Source organism: Zootoca vivipara, chromosome Z2, assembly GCF_965207765.1.
Source record: "Zootoca vivipara chromosome Z2, rZooViv2.hap1.1, whole genome shotgun sequence".
Lineage (NCBI taxonomy): Eukaryota > Metazoa > Chordata > Lepidosauria > Squamata > Lacertidae > Zootoca > Zootoca vivipara.
Window position 1 is genome coordinate 14,412,022 of NC_142585.1, and position 25,498 is coordinate 14,437,519.

Sequence of the window (25,498 nt, forward strand, 5' to 3'; positions counted from 1 at the left end):
TAGGTCGGTCTCTAATGCCCCTCCCCTTCTCTTTCCATTAGTATCTCACAAAGATGTTGTGCAGAAGAAGCTGACTTATACTGAGTCAGACCACTGGTCCAGCTGGCTCAGCACTGCCCACACTGACTGGCAGTAGCTTTTCAGGGATTCAGGCAGGAGACGATTCCCAGCTCTACCTGCCTATGGGCCTGGAAACATCCAGTGCTGCTTTGTGATACTTGCAAAGGTGGTGCAGGGCTGGGAGGGCACATGCCTGTTGCTTCCTTCTCATAGTGCGCTGCATGCTGGGAGGGTGTCATGAGGAATGAGACCCCCCCCCCAAAAAAAACCTGTGCCCAGGGCTAAGGCTCCCCTGCTCCACCCACGCTTCACCTCTGCATTCTGACACTTGAGGCGAACCACAAAATGACACCTCCCCACTAGGGGAGAATAGGTGAGTGAAGATTTACATCAGGAACAGGGGAAGATCTACATTGGGAACAAGGGTGGGAGGAAACTAGCAGTGCCTCCTATTTACCAAGAGGCTGCTGTAGAGGCAGCATGGGGAGTGCTGCCAAGGATGTGGCCGATTCAGCCTCCAAGGAGCCCACTGCAGCCATTGCTGCTGCTGCATCAGCTGTAGCAGCAGACAATGCATTCCTTGGAGGCTGGATCTGCTGCCCCTGTGGATTCTGCCACCCGAGGCGATTGCGTCACCTTGCCTCATGGATGGGTGGTGGAGAGAATGAGCTGCCCTTCCTTGAGGTCCCTGGAGAAAGACTGGAATCAAACAGAATTCAAATAAACATAGCAGGTGGTACCCAATGATAGCCAGCCCCAGAGTCTTCTGGGGTGGACCATTTGTGAGTAGCAGAGCACCTGCTAAGACAGCAGCCTAGGAGCCACCACCATGCCGCATTCATGCCGAATAGGAAAGGCTTGTAGCTTAGTGGCAGAGCAGCTCCTGGGTTCAGTCCTCAGCAGGTCTCCAAGATAGGATTGGGGCTGCTGAAGACTGAGCTAGACAGACCAGCCTCAGTATGAGATAGCTCCCTATATTCATAGCAGAATCGCTTGCTTCCATTTACTCAAATGGGACTACTCTGAATAAGTTGGGTATCACCCAAGGGGGGAGGAAAAAGATCAAAGGAAACGAATTTTTAGATTAATCATCTGTTCCTTCTCCAAGGCGAACGCCCAAGAACGGTCCTAGCTCGGTCAGACCCTCGAGTTATTAGCCCCCCGCCTTCTTTTATTTATTAAAGGTCACTTATTATTTTTGGGAGAAACGAGCGTCTTTCTGCCTTGCTTTGAATGCCTTCGCCTGCTTTTTCCATGAGCTGAAAGCAGCAGATTACAGAACCCTTTAAGACCACGGGAGGAGAGCGGTGGGAGGGGGAAATCTTTTTTAACCCCCCTCCTTCTCTTCCACCCGCCTTCCTCATTTGCATTTCCCCCTCCATTCCCCGCCTCCTTTGCAGTGATGTCAGCCCCGGCGAGGACTTGCTGGCAGTGGTTGGGAAAGCGGAGTTCAGACGGCAGCAGCCGGAGCGCGGAGCGGATGCGGCCAGTGCGTGGAGCAGCAGCAGCAGCAGCAGTAGCAGCAACACGAATCTCGAGCCCCCGGGCGGGAGCGCGCCCGGAGTCTCCGGCTCGCCTTCGGGGGAAGTCCTGCGTAGACCGAGACAGCTCTTGGGGCAGACTGGCCACCTGAGCCCCGGGGAAAGGACTTCCCCTCTCCTGGGAGAGGGGGACGGGATATCGTCTCGCCCTTAGCCGCCTCTTGTTCCGACCCCCTGCACCACCAGCACCGCCGCCCCCCGCCGACCTCTCAGAGGGGCTCGGCACTCGAAAAGAAGGACGTTGTAAATCATCCCGGTGATTGCATAAAGCTGGAGGATTTCTTCCTTCCAAGTTGCAACGAATCTCTTCGTGCAAGTTCTCCCCCCCCCCAGAAAAAAAGAAACCCAAATCAAGCCAGCCAGCAGCTTGCCAGACTTGGCCCCATCCTCTTCTTCCAGCGTTCCTTTGGGTAGTTGAGAAGCCGGTGGGTACGCGGACTTCACTTGCCTTCCCCGGTTTCCCACTTGCCCTACAGCAGCAAGCGTGTTTGAATAACTCTCAAGTTAGGATCTCTTCGTTTTGTCTCTGTTTCTCCTCACGCTGTGGAAGAAGGGCACCCCCTTCCCACCCACCCCCACCAGTCTCACTACTTTTGTTTTTGAGCTCACTGTTTTTCGTCCTAGACGATCTCCTCCGTACCGTACCCATGTAATAATTCTTTCCAAGATTCTGAGCAGAACAAGGATTTTTCTTTTCTTTACCCACCTCATGGTGCGCTTGGGGTCTGACTTGAAGGCAACGGAAAGGAACGGCATGGCTGAGGAGCAGCTTTAGACGGAGATTCTCTTGCTCACACAAGGAATTCAAGGTAAGGCGGAGAAAGTGGGTGGTGCGTCTCGAGGAGAGCTGGGGAGAGACTTCGTCTGGGGAGAGCGCTGGCGGTCTACAAGCAAGCGCCTTCTCTCTATCTAGATTCTCCTTTTGCTTCCTTATCCTTTCACACACTGTAGATCTTTGCAATCTAGGTATGCAGCGCTGGTACACCCGTGGCTTAGATTTTGCAGGGCGGCGGGGGTGGTGGTGGTGGTGGAAGAGAGAGAAGCCAAACTGTGTAGCTTATGGGAGGAGGGGAACCCCCCTTCCGCAAACTGATATGTGATGTGATCTCTCCCGATCGCTGAAGATCGCACGGTCTTTCTCCTCCCGTTTGCAATGCAAAGCCCATCGCGAGCAGTTCAGCTTTTGAGTGTCAGGGTGCAGAGTACTTAGTGAAGGGGGGGGGAGGGTCAGAGATGTGAATGGGGGAGGAAAAACATATGGAGTTTTTTATTGATGCAGTTTTAATCCTGTAATGGAGACTGCATTAGACGGGGGATTGTATTTTTTTAAAAAAACTGCTCACACACACAGAGAGAGTGAGTGTGTCAGACAGATACTGTAGACAGACAGAGAGTAAGGGAAAGTAAAAAACAACACTCCACGGACCAGCGATGTGCTGGATTGATGAGATTCCCTGATTGAAGGATTTCCTTGAACTCTGGTGATGAGCTTAAAGTTACTGTGCATTTGGCATATTAGAATAAGATGTAACACAGATCAGTATTTGGGTGGGTTGGCAAATATACTGGTGATTTCCTTGAGCCCTTGAATGAGCGGGAGAAGAAATTTAACATTTCATATCTCTGATAGCTAGTTCCAGCTCTGCATGGACCTGGAAAGGAAAGACTTAGGGAGCACTAAGCTAAGCATGGCTTTCTCTTTCCTTAGCAGTAGTGGGAGAAAGTGAGTAAAACAGGAATCAGAATATGGCTCCCTCCCCCTTCCTAGGTAGAAATTGGTCACAGTGTGGATCTTTAAAACCTGCTGGCTGCAGATGGAAATATTGCAGCTTGGCTGCAGAACGGAGGGTCTCTCTCTCTTTTCCTGAATGCAAGCTTAGCATAGTAATAACTTGTAAGAAGTAGCTCTGAGGTCTGAGATGAGGAGCAGGGGAGGAGGCATTAGGTTCTGTATGATCATGCGTGGGGGGGGAGGGGGCGTGGACCATGCGAATACAGCATTGCCTTAAAATAGCTTGAGTGCAAGCATTTTGTTAAGAAGGCAAAAAATAAAGAGCCTGTTGCCTTAGGCAAAGCCTGTGACTTCCACCCTGATCTGATGTTTTAGAATAAAATAAAAAGCAGAGAATATTGATAATGCAGGAGTGTTGGCCCATCAAAAATGGAAAGTGCCCTCGGAGCATCTCATAGGGTCTCTGAGCATGATGCGATGGTGAAGGCAATAATATTTCAACTTCCCACTGCTGTAAATATGAAAATGCAGAAGATCCAAGCAGAACTCTTGCTGCAAATGAGCCAAGGTTATAAACGAATGAAAGGATGCAAGTAAATTTTGGGCTGAAATAGGAGCAATGAATTGTTTAAAGTGGGGCAGGGGAGAAGTATTGAGGCAAGAAGTTACTTCCTCTGCCCAGTGAACTCTTACAAAATGACTGATTTCCTCCATAAGTAACACTACAAATTAAAAAAAAAATCTAATTAGAACCTTGTGGAGTTTTTATTTTATTTTATCTGTCAAGGTTTCCCAGATTGGTAATGGAAAATGACAGATGAGTGACTTTTTCTGTCAATGGAATTGGTGTGCAAGCTTGCAAGTTAAACAAAGTTCTTTATTGTGCAGAAAGTGTCCAGCAGAAACCTCTCCTGTAACATTGCCAACAGCTCTAGGATGGGGCTAAGTTCTCTCTCTCTCTCTCTCTCTCTCTCTCTCTCACACACACACACACACACACACACACACAGAGAGAGAGAGAGAGAGAGACTGACTTCAGTAAATATATTCAAATAAAGCTTTATTGGCTTGTCAGAAATGGTTTGTTTTCACATCTGAAATGTGAAAGGGAACTCGGGGTATGCCTTCATACTTGAATGCTTCCAAAACTGTAAATTTTGCATAAGATAAAGGTGAAAGCGAGAGAAGGAGGCATGAGTTTACATTATGCAGTACAGTACAGTACAGCACAGCACAGAAAAACCCCGCTAAGCAAAAACTAAAAACCACCCCATGTTTTTTTTATCTATATTGTTTGTTTGTGTGTGTGTGTCTATGTAGAAAAATTGGCATGTGGGTGTCAATTGCAAATACGGGATCAGAATATCAATGACTTAAACCCTGGAGACGCGAGGGGTTAGCTTGATAAGCAAAAGGCAAGCTCTTTTGAAGAGTGAGCTGGCAGAGAGAGGTCTTTAAATTTCCAGGCATGTTCTACTTCAGCTGTGTCTGTAGTCAAATCTGAAAATAAAACTGAACATTACTTAAGTCAATGATTCTTGTGATTATATATATATATGTGTGTATGGATGGTATGGCAGAATCAACTCTCTCATGGGTAGCAAGTAACGAGATGCTGCTGTTATTGCAAGATGTGTGAACGTTTTCTATTTAAATCCTCCTTCTGTCAAATTAAACAGTTAAGGTGCATATCTGTTGCTTTATTTCTTCCCTCAGGGTGGTTACCCATACAGATAACTGCATTTTAATTCCCCCACCCCATAAAGAAGTATTATTGCTTCATGGCTGTATAGCTCTTCCTTCTTTTCTTTTAAACATGACCATAGTTGCAGGATAATTTATATTCAGCATAGGACTGTCTGCTTGGTACAATTGGTTTTATACATCACAGCCTCTGCAAAAAGGAAGATCAAAGATTTGGACCTCTAACTCATTTGTATTCTTACATGGGCCTAGGCAACATTCTGTCGCTCTCTCATATAGTTAAGATTGTGTCCATCTCCTTCCGTTCTTTTTAGCACTCATTTGCTTAGTGGTTTATTATTTACCCATCCAAATTGTGCTTTGAGCTATAACCAGAGCCTACTGATGCAGCCTGCATTATATGTACACATTGCAGGCTGTTAAAGTCTGTTTCTGATGGTGATCATCAGAAAGTGGTGAGGGTCTAGGGGCTGGAAGAACCTGACCTTTTTTTTTTTTTTTTTAAAGCAGCTTCTGGTTTCTTTGTGTTCTAGATGAGATGACTGCTTGATTCATGTTATGGGCTTGATGAAGCTTTTCCTGGGACAGATGAGCATCACTGTTGGAAGGAAGGAATGTGTTGAGTTGGTTTTGGTTCACTCGGGGAACCGGGGAACTGTAGGTGGTTTAACTTCTGATAGTGCACTTAAGGCTACGTTATGGTTAATATCCAAAAAGAATGAAGGTACGTTGTAGTATAAGGTAATGGAGTTTTAGGAACTGCAAGCAGCAAAATTTAATCTGCATAGTTCAGTATTGGCATATAATGCATGAATCTTGATTTGGAGTGCTATAGAATGTGTTTCACCATGCCATTCCTTTGTTCACAAAGATATAGTTAAGTCAGCACATAAAATTAGTGAGGCTACCTAAAAGGTGTGTTGGCTTTATGCAGAACATTGTTTTCTCCGGTGAATTCAAAGGGTTGAGAATGTACTGGGGACATAGGCAAGCTTTTCTCTCTTCTGGTCTTGCATTCACTTTGTTTCTGTAGCCTCAGACTGGTTGACCTCATATATCTATGATTTGGTTCTAGGCATAATTACTCTCAACGTAAGTCAGCCTCATTGTATTTTGTGGGGGTTACTCCACAGTGAGTGCAATCTGAGAGCACCGCCTTGATGCGCTAAGAATGATAGCGAGTGATTTGCTCTGCGAGGTTATTGGGAAGAAGGAACACATAGACTTATGCATTCTACAAGTCCTAGCGAAATGTTGAGCAACGGGAAAACAATGCATTTCCCATTCCATATGTTTGTCTTTCTGCCCATAATGCCATTCCATGGCACTGTTGGAGCTCTGTAAACATCCTGTACATGGAAAGTTCATGTGAAATGTTCTGTGGGAATTTTGCGCATGACTCAAATTTTGAGCCATTGGGCTGCTTGCTGCTTGCCCTTGCCTTAAGCTTGATGGGGGTGAGCACATCCCTTGGTAAATGCTTGCCTGCTTCTAAGTACCGGTAGTTCAGAGGCGGTGCTATGTGAGCTACCTAGAAATAGGGTCGTACAAGTCATAAGAGCCAGTTCTGTTATTTGTGTCCAAAATCTGTCACTATGTTCCTCTGAGCATAATACTACTGAGTCTACAGAAGATAAGAGGATGACGAAATCCCTGGTTTTGCAATTCTGAAAACACTTGCCCTTGATAGGACACATGTCCTTGGGAAGAAGGTGGTTCTCTGTGTTTAATGTTGACCTGCTCTCAGAACTCCAGCATCCTTTAGCTCATTTGAAAGTCTCATTGATGTTGAGTTAGCAGGGTCAGGATTCTAGCCCTGGAGGTTCTTCCTACCATGAAGCAAATGTGGTGTAGAAGCACCGTGCTGTCTGCAGCCTCATCTTGCTTGGGAGCAAGTCCTGGTGATGTCACTGGTCTATATCCCTGAGCAATTGTGTAGAGTGCTGCGCTGCAGCCATTTTGTTGCCTACAGTGGCCAAGTGTGTGAAACTGAACTTTAACACAGGCTTCTCCTGAAGGCTGATGCTCTTGGCAGAAATAAGTGCTTAGACATAGGAAAGATGGGATGAAATAAGGAGCAAGCAGGAAAAAAAAAGTAAATTGGAAGGGTGCATTCCATCATCCTACGGGGTTTGCAAAGGGACTTTCTGCATTTCATTATTCCAAATAGTTTGAAAGTCAATCTCTTTCAATTATTGTCTGAGTTTAGTAGAGTGACTTGACAGAAATTGTATAACGTGCTATTACCTTTCTCTGCTTGCAAAATCCCTGTTAGCAGATTTTAAACTTCACTTCTAACTCTTCCTTTTGTGTTGTGGGTGGAATAAAAGTGGCCTCTGTAGATTATCAATTTATCACCTGCAGCAGATATGTTACTTTTTTAAAAAAACCTTATTTCCCTCGTTTTTAAAAATAAAAAACCAACACTTTATAGCACTGATTCCCCCCCCCCCCGCTCTTTTCAAGTGCAGATAAAGAAAAGGTGTATCAGAGACATTTATGTTTCTGTGGGTGAATGGCATTTGGGAAGCACATAATAGGTATTTCAATAGAACCAGATCTCTCTCTTTTTTCTTTAAAAAAGCTGTTTGGGGTCTTATTTCAAGGCCTCCTGTCAAGTCATCCCAAATCGCCACCAATTATATGAATTTTTCAAAATCTTCTGCATTGCATTACTGGGGAATGGGTTATGGCTTGCTGATGAAGCCCGTGATTTGTATGCAGAAGAACTGAGAGTCATACCCAGAATCTTCAGGTAGGTCTAGGAAAGACTCTTTTGAAGTGCTGGACAGCCATTTCCAGTCAGTGTAAACAGTTCTGGGCTAGATGGATCAATGTGCTCACCTACGTCTCTGAATGCACAATCCCAAACTCAGTGAACTGCCTCCGACATCCTTTTGATTGTTCAGTCATGATTTGTGCTCGCGATGGTACAGTATTGTGGTGATTATATGCAATTTCACTTTCAACACTGTTTGCAGTGCCAATGATTTGGTGTGGACATAGTGATTTGTTTCCTGCAACTTTTTATTTCACAAATGTTCTGGTTTATTTGTGTCTGGGTGTGTTTGTTTTCCTCTTTTTTTGCCCCGCTGTTGTGACACCGCAGTGCAAGAGTGATGTTCGGGAAGCATCACAAACAACAAAAGATGTGTGCATGGTCCAGTATAATCCACCACTAATGCACTACTTTTGCACCAATTACAAGTTGGAGAAGGCACCCCCAAAACCCATCAGACTGAAGGGAACCCTTTGGGGCAATTTCAAAGGCCTTGCTGGGCATTCTGGATACATTTTTGAATACATCATTGATAAGTGTGCGTAGAACTTGAACAAGGCATAATATAAGTTGCCTTATAACTGTATTTGGTTGAGTTTCCTTAAATGTCTGGCCTGAAGATGATCTTGGTTTTGCTTCAGGTAAAATTCTTGTGACAGCTACGTAACTGTGGTTTTGCTTTATAAGTATTGCAAGCTTCAGCTCACGTTTATTCTGAGACGGTATGCTCTAGTTAGTGCTGGAAGCTGGACTCGACTGAGCAAAGGCTGCACAATTTAGCTCTCCTTTACAACAAGCTACATGGAGCCCTTTGCTAAAGAGGTGTGTGTGTGTGTGTGTGTGTGTGTGTGTGTGTGTGTGTGACTTTTTAATTAAGGCCTAGCTTCCACACCACTCATTTATTTATAAATCTTTTTAATGCAATGTGCAGTTATCTCTGTGGAATTTAATTTCAATTGAAGGTGTCACAGAAGGAGGAACAGGAAGCCAGAGCAGAATTTTACGCTATCTTTGATAAGATAGGCAGTGAGTAAAATGGAGGTTTAAGATATGGAAAGCGGGAGCCTGACTTAGCCTGGTTGAGTTGGCAGAGGGTGGTCTGTAGGTGCCTGCAGTTCACAATCTCTTTCCATATAACCCCCTTCTTCTTTATCATACTTCCATCCTTAACCGGTCCACTATACCAGCAGTAATGGCAAGGCCAGAAGAGAACCAGTGTGGTGTACCAAGAAAGCATACTGCTTAATAAATATACTTATTATACAACTCTCTCTCTCTCTCTCTCTCTCTCTCTCTCTCTCTCTCTCTCTCTCTCTCTCTCTGTGTGTGTGTGTGTGTTTAATTTTTTTTTTTTTTGCTTTGTGGCCCTATTCAATTTTCATGTGCATCCTAATCAGCTTCTGATAGTTTTGAACAAATATCGCTAATGCAGGGCATCAACTGGTATAATTCTGTTTCAAAATTTCAGATTGCTATGCAGAAATGCATACTGCAGTTTGTCCTCTACCCTCGGTGGTTCTGAGTTCTTTTGGATGGATGCAGTGGGGATTTCTTTTATTTCTGCCACTAGCAGCATCTCTCAAAACCAGGCAGTACTTCTCTAAGCAAAGGATGGCTTTATTTTATTTACTGAAATAAGTTCAAGGGAAAAGTTTGAGGTGCTGGTATAGAGCCATATACAGTTTGGAACCAAGATACCTGAAAGATCGCCCCTTATATACCTGATCAACCCTGCAGGTGAGGACTGCAGGATTGATCCTGCAGGAGGTCTATTCTGCACAATGTTGGATCAGGACTTTAACTGTTGTGGCACCTATCATTTGAAATTCCCTCTCATCAAATATAGTACAGTCTCTTGGTTTTTTTGGTAGCTTCCTTTCAAGACCTTCCTTTCCCAACAAGCCTTTTAAGTAGACCGCTTTCCCAGTCTGCCTCTATATTGGGAGTCTTTTTAGGTGCTTTGTCATTTGTTTGTTTGCCACCCTGCACTTCTTTGGGAGGAAGAGTTGTGATATAAATTTGATAATGAAATAATACAGCAAGGTAGCATACAATTTGCATAACCACAGTAAGGATAATTAAATTATAACAGAGAACTTGCCATGAGAAATTGCGGTAACGGACTCAAGATGCTCTATGATTGGGCTGGTCAGTGGTACCTCGGTTTAAGTACACAATTGGTTCCGGAAGTCTGTACTTAACCTGAAGCGTACTTAACCTGAAGCGAACTTTCCCATTGAAAGTAATGGAAAGTGGCTTAATCTGTTCCAGATGGGTCCGCGGAGTACTTAAACTGAAAGTACTCAAACCGAGGCGTACTTAAACCAAGGTATGACTGTAATTTGCTAGGTTGTAAATGGGATAGACCATTGGTTCCCTTTGCACTAGCTTAATGTGTGCTTTAAATTACTCTTTTGGATCCCAGGATGAGCAGGGCTGACCCTCATTTTATTTAAAGTATGCTGAGATACTTCCATCAGTCATTGTGTGCTTCTTGCCGCTCATAGTGCATCAAAATGCTTTTGGCTTTGTTGCCCCATGGAGAAACTTTGGAGGTTTCTAGCTTATAAGCCACAGTCAGACAGTGGTGGTGGAAGTCCAGTTACAGGTAGGTAGCCATGTTGGTCTGACATAGTCGGGGGGGGGGGAATCCTTTCAGCAGCACCTTAGAGACCAACTAAGTTTGTCATTGGTATGAGCTTTCGTGTGCATGCACACTTCTTCAGATAGAAGAAGTGGTGGAAGTCGTTAAGCAAGGGGGGGGGTGATGCATACCAGCAAACCTGCAGATAGAGCTGTATTGGTACCCACATTTGTATGCAGTTGGGTCACTTGCAATGCTCTGCAGTGATGATATACAAAACTGTTGTTCTCTCTTTTGTTTTATTTACTGTTCAGCACACTGGCCTAGAGTCTGCCAGGTCGCAACTCAGAGATGCCTCCTGTTTCTCTAACAACGAAGAGCTTTGTGGTTCCTAAGAAGCTTCGCATTTGTCACCTGGCTCCACAAACAGGAGGCTCTTGAAAAATTCCTCTGGGAATTGAATAGCTTTCACTGAGAGTCCTAAAGACATTTTGCTTAAAGGCATTTTGTATGTTTTGCTGCAAACGTTTATGACAACAGACTAATAGGGCTTACTTCCTAACAAAAAAACCCACTTTTGAATGGTTTCTTAATATTGATGCAGTATAGTCCTATCACTCCCTCTCCCTTCTGCTGTAGCAAATAGGGCTCACCCACAAAAACACAATACTGAAGTATGGAAGGACTTCAGTTTCTTAACTACTTTCTGTGTACCATAAACCCACAGCTTGTGCCCACTTTACTTATTCAATCACAACCTTGTACTTCCTCTCTCCTTTTATTTATTTCCCCTTCACCCATGCACTGAGAGGGTTTTCCTCATTTACCTGGCTTTGGGAAGGTCTGGGAGGGCTCTAGGGCATTCTTCCCAATGCCCAGTGCTTAGACAGTTGCCAGAGCCCTCCCACTTCCTTTTCAATGCCCTGCACCTCACCCAGCTTTAGGAAGCGGGCAGGGAGGGCTCTGGCAACTGTCTCACCTGTGGAAGGGTTCTGGGATGGTGCAGCATAAATACGTCCTTCCCAAATCCTTGCATCTCATTTCCGTAGCCTTGCACCTGCTTCCCAAAGCCTCACACCTTGCTTTCCTAGCTTTGGGAAAGTGCCACCACCTCCCTCAGAGCCTTTGCACCTCCTTCCCAAACATTTGCCTGGCATTTCCCTTTCCCAGTTTTGTAAAGACAGTGCTTCCTTTGCAAAGCCAGGGCCTCCTTTCCAAAACCTTCAGCCCTCGTGCCTCATTTCCAGAGCCCAGTACCAGGACAATGTTATACCTTTCATGAGGCTGTCGCAAAGGCAGCAGAAGGGCTCTGGAAAGCTGCTAGAGCCAGTGCCAGGACCTAGAGCCCTCATATCTTTACATCTCTTTTCCAAAGCCTGCCATCTCACTTGCCCGCTTTGGAAAGGCAGCAACTTTGGCTTTGGGTGGCTCGCTTCCCTGACTTTGGGAAGGCAGCGGGATGGCTCTGGCATGTTGTGGAGTCAAAGCACTGGCAGACCTTGGGGTCTCAAATTTCAGTAGTACCCTATGCAGGGCCAAAATCCAGTACCCCCCTGCTTCTCTGTCTCTTGCACTGCCAAGCCCCCGTGGCTCCTTTTCAAAGCCTGGCACTTCACTCCCCTGGTTTGGGAAGGTGGTGTGAGAGTGAGATTTTTCCAGAGCCTTTGCATCTCCTTCCCGAAACCCAGCACCACTGGGTCTGGACAGAGCACTGGCAGTTTCTTCCCAAAGTTCCATGTCTCACCAGATTTGGGGTTCGGGAGGGATAAAACTTTCTGCAATGCTTCTGAGTTGGAATAAATTAAGATACACTTTAGTTTATATTTTTTTGTTTAAATTGTGGAGATGTGCAAAAGGTAGAATGGGGAGGAGAATGAAAGCAGAACCTTATTGCATGTACTGAAATGTCATCTTATGACTTATGGTTCTTACTTGAAATTTCAATTTATTATGCTGCAGTCTATTGAAAACAATTTGGGACTTCCATTCTACTTTTACCTTGATGCAGAGTTTTCTCTCTGTCTCTTCTATCTACTGCAAGTATATATAAATGTGTGCCTGATAAGCTGGAGATGTGAAGACTGAAAGGGGGGGGGAGCAGTGCATTTAATGGAGTAATTTCTTTTACTCTGTCAGTCATTTAAGTGACTCCAGGAATATTTATTTGGCGGTTGGTTTTAAGTGAGGTTGCTTTATAAGGAAGTACAGCAATAGCGTTAATATAATGAAACCATTTCCTTAAAGACTGCAGGACTCCTTTCTCTTCCCTGCCTCCATTTTTCTTCTGCTTTGGCAACCTTGGATCTCTTAGATTTCTCTTTTTAGAGTGGCTTTGTAAGGTTGGAATCCTCATTTTATTTTTGGCTGGTGGAAAAATATTTGAGGTGCTTTCCTTTAGATCTGTCCCTCATTTTTTTAAAAAAAATATGCTTAGAATACAAATGTACTTATGTTAAAACATATGAAGAAATGGATAGTCCCCCCCCCCCACCGAACCCACTGTAAATAGATGAGAAGGGGAAAGGAAGGAAGGAAGAATGAAATGTAAAAGGAAAAATAGCTGGCTGTATGGTTCATGTCAGTCATTGTTCTGATTTAGCATTAATTCGGTTGCTGCTTGGCTGGGACTCAGCAGCCTGGAACTGCTGTGGTGAGGTGACTATATCAACTGTTCTCTCTGACTGGTCCTACTGGAATAAAAAGCCTTCTGGGGAAACTGAGGTCCTTTCCAGGTGTCCTTTATATTGTGCATTCATGATGATTAGTGTTATGCTGATATAAGAGAGGTTATACATGATTCTGCTTTCGATACTCTTTGCATCTGTAAAACGTTGTGAGGTGACATAACTGCTTCATTTTCTATCAGTGCATGTCTCTGGCTTTCTGATGAAATCCTGTAGCTCTTCCTTCCACAAGAGTTCTTGTTCTTGTTCTTGTATTGGTCCCATTTCTGTTTTGCTATACTGTAGTGCAAATTTGTCCCTCCCAGATGGCAATAAAGCGATGACATTGGTGAAGCACTACAGACTCAACAAGAGATGAGAATGATGTGTGGATTGCCCAGTGCACCACTAATGCACAATTATCACATCAATGACATGTTATAGAACACACTCACCCCCCCCCCCAAAGAACAACAACAACCAACCAGCGGGGAAGGACCTTCTGTTTCTTAACTGCTTTCTGTATACAGTATGCTAAACCCACAACTTGCACTCATTTTACCTTACACCAGGCACCCCCAAACTCGGCCCTCTAGATGTTCTGGGAATACAACTCCCATCATCCCTAGCTAACAGGACCAGTGGTCAGGGATGATGGGAATTGTAGTCCCAGAACATCTGGAGGGCCGAGTTTGGGGATGCCTGCCTTACACAATCATAACTTTATGCAGATAGGTGGGAGGGAAATGAATAAAAAACTCAGTGCTCTCCATTTCTTTATTTCCCCACCTGCACACCGAGCGGGTTTTCCTCATTTACAGGGCTTTGGGAAGGCAGCGGGCTCCTCACCTTTACCTAGCTTTGGAAAGGTGGCAGGAGGGCTCTGGAAGCATCCCAGGACGCTAGGACACTGCCAGCAGGGGCAGTTTTAGGGTACTGAGACAGGTTAGACTGCAGGGGGGGGCCACTGCAGCAATGATACAGAATGGAGAGGTGAAGGGAATGCCAAGCCTTCCTGCCTCCTTCTCAAAGGCACTGGCCTTGTTTACCTGGATTTAGGAAGGTAGTAGGAAGGCTCTGGGCCCAAGCACCTCCTTCCCAAAGCTGGGGTGCTGCTGGCTTTGGGAAGGCAGCATGAGGGCTCTGGTAGCATCCTAGAGCCCCCCACAACTTCCTAAAGCTTGGTAAGCATGGTGTGGCTCCTTCTGTACTGGCCTCATGGTAGAAGGTGGGGGCCTCTGCCCCCCCTCAAATTCCTGTAAGGTATAAGGTGCAGAGCTCTGCCCCCCCTCAAATTCCTGTAAGAAGGTGCAGCCTCATTTACTAGAGTCTGGAAATTCCCCCCACCCACCCCATCTTCCTAGACCCCTGTAAGCAGCCCTCTGCCTCACACAGGGGGAGGCAGTTCCAGGGTTCCTGACTTTGTCTTTGTGCTCAGACCCTCGGAACTGAACCCTTGCATAAGTAGCAGGCCCAATGTATGTCCATTGATGATGGTCTTCTTCACTTTGTCTCTGCTCTGCTGCTGTTGGCTTTGTTCTGTGGCCTGGCCTTCAAAACACGGAGGGCTCCGGCTCAATTCTAGAGCATATAGAATCATGGAATCATAGAATTGTAGAGTTGAAAAGCCCCGCCAAGGTCTTTTAGTCCAACAACCCCCCCCCCCCCGGCAACGCAGGAAATTTTCACCTTCGGGTTAAGAGTCTCATGCTCTACCAACTACGCTGTCATCAAGCCTTGCATGTATGAGACCCAAGCTTAGCTTCTGACATTTCTTTCTGACATTTCCGGTTAACACAATTATTATCCAGTACCCCCCTCCCCCAAAAATATATATAAAAAATCCTGTCCAAGTTTCTGGAGAGCTACTGCCAGTTAAAATAGACAGACTATCTGTTAGTATTGGGTGAGATAGACTTTGCATGAGGCAGGGTCATGCGCTCATTCATGTATCTTTTCTCTGTGGATTCCTTGTGTTTTGCCCGTCTCATATTCTCAGGAGGCTTTGTAAACTGGGAGATGATTGAACTAATTTTAGGCTCTTCCCTTCATCTTTTCAGTCCTCAAATGGTTTCTTGCCTGAACTAATTTCCATTTCATCTAAGTTTCATATATGCTCTTTCATAGGCCTATTGCATTCTCGGGTGTGTATGTTTGTATGTGTGAGAGAGAGAGAGAGCTTGCATTTTTTTTTTATTGAATGAAAAAATAAATAAATGGTACACATCTTTCAAATGCTTTGTATGCGTATAAGCATTTGTGTGTGCATTTTAATAACCTAAATTGCACCACAACATAGGGGTAGATGTGTGTCATCCAAGAAGTGACACACAATCCTTTGAATTACAATCCTCATTCTGATCCCAGACTGGGCAGTTAGGTCAGTTTGTTTCAAAATACCATCTGAGAGAAAGTCTTCTTTTGTCCTTAGCAAGAACATACGGTAATCAGAAAGCAAGACATTGCTTCTCTAAGTAAAAATACTGAATCGGACAAGCATGCCCTCTGAAGCTTCTAGGAATTCGAATGCAGGTTTCTTAGCCTTGCATTCAGTATGTTTCCAAGCACAATTCAAAGTGTTGGTGCTGCCCATTATACCTGAAGGAGCGTCTCCACCCCCGTCGTTTGGCCCAGACACCGAGGTCCAGTGCCCGAGGGCCTTCTGGCGGTTACCTCACTGCGAGAAGTGAGGTTACAGGGAACCAGGCAGAGGGCCTTCTCGGTGGTAGCGCCCGCCCTGTGGAATGCCCCCCCCATCAGATGTCAAGGAAATAAGCAACTACAGTGGAACCTTGGTTTATGAACAACTCAGTTTACGAACTTTCAGTTTACAAACGCTGTGGACCCATCTGGAACGGATTAATTCACTTTCCATTACTTTCAATGGGAAAGTTTGCTTCAGTTTATGAACGCTTCAGTTTATGAACAGACTTCCGGAACCAATCACACCCATGCTTGGGGTTAAGTATGCTTCAGGTTGAGTACTCCGCGGACCCATCTGGAACGGATTAATCCACTTTCCATTACTTTCATTCGGAAAGTTCGCTTCAGTTTATGAACACTTCAGTTTATGAACAGACTTCCGGAACCATTTGTGTTCATAAACCGAGGTACCACTGTATCCTGCTTTTAAAAGACATCTGAAGGCAGCCCTGTTTAGGGAAGTTTTAAATGTTTGATGCTGTATTGTGTTTTTAATATTTGTTTGCGAGCCGCTCAGAGTGGCTGGGGAAACCCAGCCAGATGGGCAGGGTAAATTATATTATTATATTATTGTGTTTAATTTAGGGGAAAGTGCAGCTGCTATCACAGGAATAGATGTGGCTGTAAAGCTCCACAAGGTTGTACCAATTATGTCTCCAATTACACAGTCTGGCTGTGTCATCTTCATCACTTTATTTGTACACCGTCTTTCCATAGTTAAAACACCATGCTAAAGGCAGCTTACAAGATAAGAAGATTTATGTTATGTATTAGTGTATATAGTTTTCCCTCAGGTCCTTGACAGTTGTTTTAGGAGGGAAGTTTAGGAGGGAACTTTGAATTATGTTTGATACATTGTTTGAGCCAGCCTCTATAAAAGCAGGCCGGCTCGGCAATGCAGTTCAGTTCTGTTCTGGCTTCCGAATAAAGAGCTTCTTGAAGAACCGCTCTGTTGTCCACCCATTATTTAATACTGGCGACGAGGATGGGATGGAAGGACAGCAGAGCACAGCCAGAATCGGACATGCAATGAGCTGATCACTGAGCGAAATCACATTCAGAGCTGACCGTTCTGGCTAGAGCACTGTGCAGTCTCCATCGCCATCCACGTAGGCATCGGAACCATGGCTTCATTCGTGGCTCTACCGCCGTTCGCACCAGCCTCTGAATCATGGGATACGTATAATTGCAAACATAACAAAAGTAGTAATAAGCAATAAATAAAACACAGCAAAAAGTACACAATCAAATGGAACAATTTCCACATAAATCATAGGATCTAAAATTAACGATGCAAAGAATAATAATAATATTAACATCAGCAACAAAAACCCCTAAACTACGGTATATCCCAGCCCAGGAACCTGTTCGATTGGATTTCAGTAACTCTCTTCTTATTATCTTATTTACAAATTTATTTATACACTGCCTTTTGGAATACCCAAAAGGACTTGCAGTGTCACGAAAACACAATATATGCAAGCAGTATTAAACGAATGATGGTGGCAGCATTAACAATCATTACACATAGGTCAATTAAATAATTAAAAAGTCCAGTATAAAATTACAACAAAGCTATGCATTCTAAATTAGTTCCCTAGTAAATGATCTGATCTATTATTGTTTTAAATGTTGAGGGCTCCCCCCCAAATATTTTAAATATACAATTGATTTACCCCTCCTTAGTTTCTCCTCTGTCCTGCAATGAAATACGTTACCCCCACCTTTCAGTGATAAAAACACAAACATACCTGAGTGCTGCAGATGAAGTGGGTGATCTGTGCAGCCAGGGAGAGAAAGAACTTCATTCAGGATCTAAGACAGGGTTAGAATTGGGAGGCTGACGTGCATCTAGGGAACCAAACGGCAGGTGTGGCAGAGGAAAGATGTAGCACAGGAGTAGGATATATAGGAGAGCTTTGTGCTGTTGATGGGGTGGGGCAGCAGTGCATATTCACTAAAAAAAATCCAGGCAGAACTTTGGGCTACACGTGTCTGACTTATACACAATTGTTGCAGCTTGTCCTGAGTTTGTGAGTTAAGCCTGGGAAGCATCAAAATAAATGCAGAACCCTGTGAACAGTTTCCCATCTGTACATTTATCTTAATTTGTTCTTCCAGTGAGCTTGGAAGAAGAAGAAAGCATCAACAGCAACTTGCAGCCCTTTCTTTCCAGCCATCCCCATTCTGCCATTTCTAATTTCTCTGGCTCGTTGGATTTCTTGTTTGTCAAGATTCCCTTTGAGTTGGGCAAGGAATTCCTCACACTTTGGCCAAGAGATACCACCTGGCAACAGTTAATTAGAGGCAGGCTTCTGTTCTTGTGGTGACTCTGCTTTGTATATTGATGAAGGCTTTTGTGAAAAGCAAGAGGACTCAAAGCCCTGCATCATGCCAATTCTAAATAGATTAGCAGTTATGCACCCCTCCCTGCCGCACTGCCACACCCCTGTATGATGGCCTGTAAAATGCACATGGCAGTGTCTCCAAGCTGATGCTTCTGCAAGGCTGCTCCTATTCTGCTCCCAGTTTGGGTTGCATTATATTGGTTATCAATGCTGTCTGCCTTGTTGTCGTCTGTTTTTAATGAAGCATGTGCCTAATTGTTTTTTGTCCCATTCCCATAACACCAGAACCCAGGTTTTTTTCTGGAAGTATGAATGAAATCACTCCTGAAATTAGTGTCCATACATTCAAAAAATGATGCCCTAATGTTACCGGTATCTAGGTAAACTTTACATGTAGTGTTGTTGATTGATAGAAGTACTGTTTTATATACCCCCCCCCCACCATGGACAATTTATATACTGCTCTTTGTACAAACCACTGGGTTGTTTAGTGAAGACAGACAATATAAAAAGAATACAGTACATAAAATCGATAATCCGAATCAATTCTTAAAATAACACAAGTCATAACAAATCTCTAAATTTGAGTAATGGGGTCTCTCTTCAAAATGCCCATTGGAAAAGGTGTGTCTTAACCAGCCACTTATAATAGTTGGGACCAACTGCCCCTCAATTTGTAGGGAATTTATTATGGTACTTGCAAATTTGAAGGGAACTGGGTTAGAAAAAAGCTAAAAAAGCAAGCTTTGTTGAATTGGCTTTTCTAGTGGACACCTTCCACTTCACAAACTGTGATTCTATTAAAGTACCATATCTATATTTGAAAGGTTAGCGTGGTTAAATTTCTGCAGAAAATTTAAATGTGTAATTCTGAGACATTCTTTTGTTTTATGTTGTGTATTTTATCTATCTATCTATCTGAAATAAGAAAGTATTTACCCGCTGGCAGAAGTACAACAATGAGGGAGCCAGTCCAGTTTCTTCAGGGAGGGAGTTCCAGAGTCTGGGAGCAACCATCAAGAAGGCCTTTTCCCATATGCCTATCAAAGGTGCTGTGAGGGTGGCAGGACCAAGAGAAGGTCCTTCCCCAGAGATCCCCAAACTGAAGCAGGTTCATATGAGGGAATATGGGTATTCAGATAGCCATTCAGATAACCTACCAAGCCAAATAGGGCTTCATAGCTCATAACCAGCACTTTAAATTATGCCTGGAAACAGATTGGCAACCAGTGAGTGTTCCCTATAACCAACTCTCTGATCAACAATCTGGCTGCAGCTCTTTTCAAAGGCAGCCCCATGTAGAGTAGAAATAATAATAATAATAATAATAATAATAATAATAATAATAATAATAAATAACATCAGACAACCATCAAGTACACAATAGACAGCCTTCCCACCAGCTGAAGTTGTCATGTGGTGTTCAGGAAAGATGAAGACCAAGGAAGGTTGCAGAGTCCAGACCACTGGGGAGATGAGTTGTAAAAGGATAGAAAGGTCACTTGCAAACACGACTTGACCACCTTGAAAATAAAGTAAGGACAGCAAAAACACTGCACTCGATGCATGAGAATTTCACAGAAAGTCTGTCTCCTCTTTGATAAGCCTCCAAAAGCAGTTCATTTTCTCATTAACTGATGGAGAATGGGGGCGGCAAGGAGGAAAGGTATGAGAAACTTTCAGCACAGTACTAATTCTACAAAATTCCAGCCACTCTGGAAACTGGCAAATGTATCCAAAATCAGCTATGATTCTGTTGGATCAGTTTCTCATCAAGGGAGTTTTCAGTGTTCTCATGCTGCTACAGTGATTCTCCTGCAACTTGCAATATCATGCTGCTTTCAAAAGCATGTGCATACACAAATGTGATTTCACACTGTGAATGCTGCAGAACTCGTGCTGCAGTGTTGCTTGAGCGAGATGTGCTTTGCACACGGACACAGTTGCTATGTTTGGTGTTCTTTGTGCACCCAGAGTTGCACAGGAACATGCGCCTCCAGCATTACAAATCTCATGCTGTCATAAGACCATAATACTTATTTATATGTATTTGTATTACATTGATAAAGCAATCCTTCAGCGACTGAAGCTTCTACAGCAGCGCGCGGAAGAAACAGCAGTAGAATAAGCAGGATAAATAGGATGCACAAATATCCATTCATTTGCCTCAAAGGGATCTAGCTTTTAAGCATGTCTTCAGTTAATCTCAACATATCTGTCCATAGGACATCTTAAAAATAGCAGACATCACTCCAGAATGCAGGATCCCTAGTAGCCTGAATAGTTTTTTTTAAAAAAACCTGCTCTGAACTTTCTCAGAAGGGTTTTTGGGTAATTTTCTTCTCCTGTTTCCTCCATCTCTCAAACAGTTGGAGAATTCTGCCTCCCCTGGAGAATATTCAGTGAAATGTCTCCCTCGATTTTGCTGCCTGCAGAGTGGATAATTTCAAGAGGCCATTTCTGCTTAGCCCTTGTAAGGTTCAAAAGGGTCTTTAAGACTCTAAAAAGCCTGGGGAAATGAAAAAGTATTTCGGGCTGAAATGACAGTAAGGGCCATGCAAGCTTCCAATTCAAAAGATGGAGGTGCCCCTAAGTGAATACTCTTCCCCCCCCCTGCCATATTGCAGGTATGCCTAGGCTATGGGCCCCAACATATTGGAGGGAATCTGCTCCTTGATGTGAGATAAACACCAATGAACATGAATTTCTCTGAGGACTTGTAAAGTGGAACTAAGAAATTGGATTCTTTTGGTCAGTTGCAGTGTAGGACTCTGATTGAAGCCCTTGGTACAGGAGATGCGGGACAAAAGAATTTGTTGTGCATTTTAAAGCAAATTGGAGTGATTTGGAAGTCCCAGACTTGACATGCACAGAGGAGGAGATCTATAGATTGAAAGACACAATTCTCTAACTTCTATGGTGCAGTTTCTGTTGGGGATAAAATGCATGCAAAAATCTGTGTTTTGGGGATATGCACTGAAAAACACACAACTTATACACAAAATTATACACAGTTTTAAAATGTGTATAATTTAAATGTGAATTTTCGTGCTTTTAAAAAACAGAAAATAAAATAAAACCTGCAAACCTGGGAGTGGAACAGCTCTATGACTAAGTGTGTTTGAAAGTGATGTAGAATAGAAGCAGTCTGATAAATCCAATCCAGTGATATGGGTTTTCTGGGAAACTTCCAGAAAATGTTCTTATGCAAATTAGGGTCATTTGCATCAGAAGTTTTTAGTTTGTACTGGAAAATTTTCTGATGCCCTAGAGTGATCTCATTTCGCATGTTTACTAAATACAAGTTAAAAAATAAAAGCCAGAAAATTTGACTGCCAAGTTTGCCTAACATTTATTTGCAGTTGGCACCCATTCGTTGTTACTAATGAACTTATGAAATAGAGGGGGGAAATTAGGTGGGGAAAATAAACTGCTGATAATTTTTCTGCCCCACATAATTGTAGCTAACCCTGTTTGACATCTTAATTTCAACAGGATTATTTGCTTCAAATATCTGCACACAAACATATGCATGTGAGCTTCAAATTTTATGTTGTGAGAAATACAAAAGAGGGAATATTCTGGAATACCCACCTGAGGAAGGTATGGGTGTCACCAACACTATTCTTTTTTGGTGACAGGTTAAAATTTTCTAATTTGCTCAGGTAGCCAAAAATTCCATATTCTTAACTGCTTGTCATTCTTCTCTATTCCATTTGCATTGTCTTAATGATTTAGGATATTGAATACTGCGGATTTTAAGTCTTTTTGTATGCCATCCTGAAATACATTTTTGGATACAGCTGCAGTATATAAATAGACTTAGGTCGCACTTCCACACCCTAAATTATTACTTGATTTTAGGACACGGTAATCTGGCCTCGGATGTGAATTGGGCCCAATAATGCAAGAAAGGAAGGATAGATTTCTCTTCCTTACTTCCTTGGCTGTTTCCACAGCATTTTTAGCTGTATGTCCCTATTTGCATGTAGCTGCTCTTGTGGGGCATGGGTGGACTTGCTAATTGGAAGGTTGGTGGTTCAATTCCCAGCGACGGGGTGACCTCTCGTTGCTCTGTCCCAGCTCTTGCCAAACTAGCAGTTCAAAAGTACACCAGTGCAAGTAGACAAATAGGTACTGCTGTGTTGGTTTCCGTCACGGTGTCCTGTTGTGCCAGAAGTGGTTTAGTCATGCTGGCCACATGACAGGGAAAGCTGTCTATGGAAAAATGCCGGCTCCCTTGGCCTGAAAGCGAGTTGAGCATCTCAACCCCATAGTCACCTTTGTCTGGACTTTACCGTCCAGGAGATCTTTAGCTGCTCTTCACACTTGGTAAAGGTAAAGGTAAAGGGACCCCTGACCATTAGGTTCAGTCGTGACCGACTCTGGGGTTGCGCGCTCATCTCGCATTATTGGCCGAGGGAGCCGGCGTATAGCTTCCAGGTCATGTGGCCAGCATGACAAAGCCACTTCTGGCGAACCAGAGCAGCACATGGAAATGCCGTTTACCTTCCCGCTATAGCGGTTCCTATTTATCTACTTGCATTTTGACGTGCTTTCGAACTGCTACCGTGTTTCTCATATTATAAGTCATGTCTTATATTATTTTTTTCCTGAAAAAAACACAGCATGGCTTATTTTCAAGGGATGTCTTATTTTTAATTAAGTACCCTGTTTCTCATATTTTAAGACATACCCATAAAATAAGCCATAGCAGGATTTTTAAGCATTCAAGGAATATAAGCCATACCCCGAAAATAAGACATAGTGATAGGCGCAGCAGCAATGCCGGCCGCGGCAGGAGGAGGAGGAAAAAAATAAGACATCCCTTGAAAATAAGCCATAGTGTGTTTTTTTGAGGAAAAAATAAATATAAGACATGTCTTATAATATGAGAAACACGGTACCGGTACCGGTATCTGTACAGACCACAGACCTGCTCCCACCGGGTCTTCGCGCACGGCAGGCAAAGGCTGCAGCCGGGTCCTGGGGCTGCACGCGCGGAAGGCAGAAGCTGCAGCCGGGTCCTGGGGCTGCGCGCGCGGAAGGCAGAAGCTGCAGCCGGGTCCTGGGGCTGCGCGCGCGGCAGGCAGAGGCTGCAGCCGGGTCCTGGGGCTGCGCGCGCGGCAGGCAGAGGCTGCAGCCGGGTCCCGGGTGTCCGTGCGCAAAGGCTGCAGCCGGGTCCTGGGGCTGCGCGCTGAGGCTACAGCCAGGTCCTGGGTGTCCGCGCGCGGTGCGCAAAGGCTACAGCCGGGTTCTGGGGCTGCACGCGCTGCGCGCTGAGGCTGCAGCCAGGTCTCGGGGGTTAACGTGGCAGCAGCAACCCTTCTTTGCCACAGACCTTCTTCCACCACTCGGTACGGCTTATTTTCGAGGTATGCCTTATATTTTTCCACCTCAGGAAAATCCTGCCATGCCTTATTTTGTAGGGATGCCTTAAAATATGAGAAACACGGTAGGTTGGCAGGAGCTGGGACCAAGCAACGGGAGCTCACCCCGTCACAGGGATTCGAACCGCCGACCTTGGAAGGTACAACAAATACCCTGAAAGTTAGTCCACCAGCACATTGATGGGAACAAGGAAATGCTGCAGCCTTCACGATCTACTCACGGTGAGCTCTCCAAAAGCACCCATAAGGTTATTTGCTGGAGATGAGTCTCCTGTTGGTTGGACTTGAGTCTAATTTGCTCCGGTTCATGGGCTCTTTTTGTGTCTCCAGTTTCCTCCTTTCACTCAGGGCGGGGGTGGGGGGACTGAAACCTGAGGAACTAATATGGCCATCCAGGCTTCTTCAGCTGGCCCTCAGAATGCTCTCCAGGCCACACCCTTCACTAGCTCTGCTTTGCCCCCACGTGCTTTTGCTAGGCTGGAAGGTTTCCTTGAACTCTGATAACGGTTCTTGCTTATGTGGGTGGAGAATAGGAATGGGTGCGTGAGGGAGGGTAGAAACTGGCCTACTGCAAAAAGGTGGAATTTGCATGTTCTGCTGCATCCACTTTTGCCACTGACTGCAGACACCACTGGCACATGACCCTCAGCAAGTTGCCTATTATTTATTACTTGTACCCTGCCCATCTGACTGGATTGCCCCAGTCACTCTGGGCAACTTCCAACAGAATATAAAACCCCCCACAACAAATCATCAGACATTGAAAGCTTCCTAAAATAGAGTTGACTTCAGATGTCTACGGAAGGCCGTATGATTGGTTATTTCCTTGACATCTGATGGGAGAGTGTTCCATAGGATGGAGGTCACTACCAAGAAGGCCCTCTGCCTGGTTTCCTGTAACTTCACAGTGAGGGAACTGCCAGAAGGCCCTTGGAGCTGGATCTTAGCGTCTAGGCCAGGCATCCCCAAACTGCGGCCCTCTAGATGTTTTGGCCTACAACCCCCATGATCCCTAACTAACAGAACAGTGGTCAGGGATGATGGGGATTGTAGTCCAAAACATCTGGAGGGCCGAAGTCTGGGGATGCCTGGTCTAGGCTGAATGCTGGGAGTGGAGACACTCCTTCAGATATGCAAGGCTAAAGCTGCTTAGGGCTTTAAAGGTCAACACCAACACATTGAATTGTGCTCAGAAATGTACTGGGCTTGGAAATATAATGGGAGCTAATTTATAGGTCTTTTAGGACCAGTACAACCCTTCAGTTGAAAAAGTTTCCCCAATCCTGATTTACGAATGGGATTATTAAACAATATTTAGCTGGAGGTTATGGTTTGGATATGCCCTTACTTTCACTTCCTTTGTATGCATTTTTGTCTTGGCATGAAGAACAGCTCCTAGGATTTATTGTATTGCAAACTTTTTTGAAAGGAATCTTGAAAGAAATAATTGAAAAAGGGTTTTAGAGTAAGTGATTTAGACGAGGCTGGCAGGTGGTTGCTGCAGGATTAACAAAGTTCTGAAAATGCTGTCACTCCAGAGTATTGGATCTCTTGTCTTGATTTAGTCATTGTCAGGCAAAAAAGTCCTCACCTTTTTTCCAAGGAAAATTGTCGAAGCCATTAACAGTATCAAACTGAAGCAGCTGGACCTGTTTTCTGATCAGCTTCGAAATCTCCCACGATTCAAAGCAACTGGCTGGAGTTTTCTGTCATTTCGTTTGTATTTTATTCCCAGCAGTTATAGGTATATAATGATATATTTTGGTTTAAAAGAAAAAAATCAGAAGGAAAGCTGTAAGATCTAGCTAAATCTCAAAGCGGTTGTAGTGGGAACTGATGAAAGAGAATTTTAGAGGCGTTGCAACTCCTAAAATATACATCTTACATTCCAGTCTTGGAAGCTGTTGTGGTGAAGTAGCAGCTTACAGTATCTGGCATTAAGAGCTTGGAGCACAGACATGCTCATTTCAGCACAGTCTTGGGATGTACCTCAA

General features: G+C 44.3%; 1 protein-coding gene across 1 annotated transcript in view; it reads left to right on the forward strand.

Annotated features, from left to right (window-relative positions):
• The first annotated feature begins 1,508 nt into the window (after nt 1–1,508).
• Nucleotides 1,509–25,498, forward strand: part of LOC118084139 (protocadherin-11 X-linked) — a 177,540-nt gene continuing 153,550 nt past the window's right edge. The window contains exon 1 of the mRNA XM_060270233.2: nt 1,509–2,410. The gene's annotated coding sequence lies outside the window, so the exon portion shown is untranslated. The remainder of the gene's footprint in view (nt 2,411–25,498) is intronic.